General features: G+C 42.5%; 1 long non-coding RNA gene across 1 annotated transcript; it reads left to right on the forward strand.

The window, feature by feature from the left end:
- Positions 1-263: 263 nt before the first annotated feature.
- Positions 264-3,381, forward strand: LOC109201400 (uncharacterized). Its single transcript, XR_002061430.2, has 3 exons — positions 264-751; positions 2,940-3,028; positions 3,190-3,381. It is a non-coding gene; the product is annotated as an uncharacterized LOC109201400 (long non-coding RNA).
- The last annotated feature ends 322 nt before the right edge of the window (positions 3,382-3,703 follow it).

Here is a 3,703-nt window from a genome sequence, read left to right on the forward strand (position 1 = left end):
GCATTTAGGACGTTTTTTACTCACTTTATGTCTCTTCCACGATGTTATTTCTCTCTCCAACAACATAGGTTACAATTATATTAGCGTGACCAATTATGCAAATTAGGTGATGACGTCATTTAGCGACTTCTAGCGACTTTTAGGACAGCCAATAGCGATTTTCCTTACTGAGGAGTTGGCAACACTGCTCGCACTTCCGGCCTTAGCGGTCTTTGAGTACGCGGCCCTTGTGGACCGGTAAGGCTGCGTACTTTAAGGCTGCAGAACCTGAATTGGGATACAGCCTAAGGCTGTTCCAATTCTCAGCACCGCTCCTCTCTTTCCCTGAGTCCTTAGCAAATCTCCTTCCCACGATTTCATCGAGGCCAAGAAAAAGAGTTTAGGAAAAGGAGATAGGCACTAATTTTGAAACAACACCCCACGTGGTTACGTTGCGCAGCTGAGTCACGTGACCGCACATTAACAAATCACCACAGAGCCAGGAAAAGGGGGCGGACAAAGTGAGTGTGTGCAGGAGAGGAGTCGAGCAGAGAGAGCTGCTTTTTCATGAAACGGGAGTAAAGTAGTGAACTTACAGGAACATATACCACTACCAACGTTTGGATCGATATCTGCATCGATCTGCACACCCTTGTCTCCTGGATCCTAGCTGAGATCAGCGTGAACCACGTGGGTCTCTGCGCCCTGATCTGTTTCTTAAGACTTCCAGCTTCATCACGGAGTTTATCTCGGTTTGTGGGCTCATCTAAAGGTAAGCACCGAGCTAACTTTAATGTGGGTTCAGTTTATGTTGAGTTTAGCTCTGTTGAGAATAATTGATTGCTTGGTAGACATTGGAGTTAGACAGACTGTAGAGTTTGTGATTGCTTGCAACATCATAATATGGCGGTTGCAAGGGGGAAAGAATACATACAGAAAAATAGTCTTGGAATATGAACAAAAGGATGGGGTGCAGGGCAGAAGAACAGCCAACCCCCACCCTCAGGACATGAAGCCACAGGTACGAGCGTGGGGGAGGGCAATCAACCTTTAGAATAGGACTTCATAGGATGATCTCCAGATGCATCCGTATTTTATTTTTTTCCAGGGCAAATAAAGACGCCTGATTTTGGAAGTAAAAGTAGCCTGATCGCTACCATCAAAAATCCGTGAAGTCGGCGAAGTGTGTTCACAGTTTAGAAAGAGTGAGAGACTGTTTGCAGAAAAACACCAACTAATCATTAGCTCAGCATGCTGGAAAAATGTTGAGAGTTTGCTTGCTTGTTCAATTATTTCCATCTGGCTTTGACTGTATATATAATGATATATATTAGGGATGTAAGAAAATATCGATACAACGAAATATCGCCATATTTCGTGCAATGATACTGAATCGATATTCAAAATCAGTGTTATCGATTTTTTTTAAATGAAAAATTACATGCACTTACTGTTTTTACTTTTGTATGTTGCAATTCAAACTCCGGCCACTGGTTTGCAGTTTTTACCGCCTTTACTTTGACGTAAAAACAAGGTCTCGCGATAACTGTAGAAGCGTCTATTTTGCCAAAACCAACGAAGTAGAACAGTGGATGTGTAGCCAATTGTGCTAGCTAACTGATGACTGAAGAGGAGAGGATACAGCCGGCCCCCGCAGCTTTCAAAGCTGATGTGTGGACTTATTTTGGATTTAGGACAAAAGAAGGCGGTAAAGACTATGACAAGAGCTATGCGGTCTGTAAAATCTGCACCGCCAGAGTCAAATATTCTGGTAACACAACAAATTTACGAACACACGTGTCTAGACACCATAGCGACGTAGCATCAAATGCTAATTTTAAAACGAAATGAGGTGACCCCGCTCAATGGACAATTGAAGAAGTTAACTTTTCGAAACTACCAGCAACTTCAACTCGTGCAACAAAAATAACGCAGTCAGTACTTGTTTATTTGCAAAGACATGCGCCCTCTGAGTGTTGTGGAGAATAAAGGATTTCGTAATATGATTAAAACGCTGGAGCCCCGTTACACCGTTCCTTTCCGACAACACATCACGGACATCGCTCTGCCAAAGTTGTACCAAGAAGTCAAAGCGACAGTGCTGGACTCCCTCAGCTCGGCAGAGACAGTTGCTTTGACATGCGACGCTTGGACTTCGAGAGCCACTGAATCGTACGTAACTGTTACAGCAGCAGACCAGTGGAACCTTCAGTCTCATGTACTACAAACCCGAGCCATGCATGACAGTCACACAGATGAGCACATTGCAGCGTTACTAACTGACGCTGTGGCTGAATGGGGATTGAACACAAAGGACCTTGTTGTTGTTACCGATAATGCACCAAACATGGCTCTTGCAGCTAGACTTGCAGGCATGATGCGCATACAATGTTTTGCACACAGTCTGAATCTCGCCTCACAGAAAGCACTGAAAATACAATCCGTGGTGCGACTTCTCGGGAGGATCTGACGTGTAACAGCCTTTTTTTGGCGCAGCACCACAGCCAGCAATCAGTTGAAGCAGAAACAGCGCCTCCTTCAGCTACCAGCTCACAGATTGATCATGGACACAATTACAAGATGGAACAGCTCCTATGATATGATAGAACGATCTTTAGAACAGCAACCAGCCATCTGTGCAACTCTGCTTTCTGCAGAAGTTAGGAAGAGTGAAAAAGAAATTTTCACATTAAGTGAGTCTGACATCACATGTGCAGAAGAGGTTGTCAGGGCACTCAAGCCTATGAAGGACGCCACCCTGGTAATGTCAGAGGAGAGCATGCCAACCCTGTCCATCATTGCTCCTCTTCATGCCAAGCGTGATGGGTGCACAAGAAAGTGTTGATGATACACCGACAGTAAGGGACATTAAGACTGCCATAGCAGAAGATCTGTGAAAGAGATATGTAAATGAGAGGGAGACGCTATGGATGGCATCAACAGTTGATCCTTGGTTTCAGGACCTGCCCTTCCTGTCTGAAGCAGAGACCAGTGAGACCTATTCCAGACTGTTTGAAAGTGTGGTGACTGTGATAAAGAAAGAAAAAATGTAAGTAAATAAATGAATTTATTTGGAAAAATTCAACTGAAGTTATAACCAAGTGAATAAAGTAAAAAAAAAAAACGCATATTGATGACATTTGTCATTAAATATTAGTGAAAAACAGGGTGAATCTTGGATTTGAATTTTGATTTTCTGACATTTTTCAGCAGCAAGAGAATAAGGAGACTGACGAACAGGTGGAGGAAGAGAATGCCACAGAGGAGGCTCATCACCCACATATCAAAGACCAGGGGTGTCCAAAGTTTTTTAACTGAGGGCCACATATATAAAAATATAGGAGGGGCTGGGCCACTTACTAGAAATTAGGTATATAGCCTTAACTTTAGTGTATTAAAGTTGGAAAAATCACTTAAAAGTGGTCAAATATGTTATATTGTTGAATATAATTAAAGACAAAACTGCCTTCATCACAGCTTTCCATAAATGGATCTTTATTGATTTATTCAGAAAAAGCTTTGGTAGCTCATTCTCAGAACAGCAACCTCAGAAGATTTACTGTACAGAGAAAAAAACAATAAAGGGGAAAATGGGGCGGGTAAATTTCAAGTTTGTTATTTGGCTATTAAGTTATTAGGTTTAGCAACACACCTATTAACGTTCGTTTGAAACCGTTATCAACATTAACAGACTGAACTGGACCCAATAACAGGAGTGGATAAT

Source organism: Oreochromis niloticus, linkage group LG3 (assembly GCF_001858045.2).
Source record: "Oreochromis niloticus isolate F11D_XX linkage group LG3, O_niloticus_UMD_NMBU, whole genome shotgun sequence".
Lineage (NCBI taxonomy): Eukaryota > Metazoa > Chordata > Actinopteri > Cichliformes > Cichlidae > Oreochromis > Oreochromis niloticus.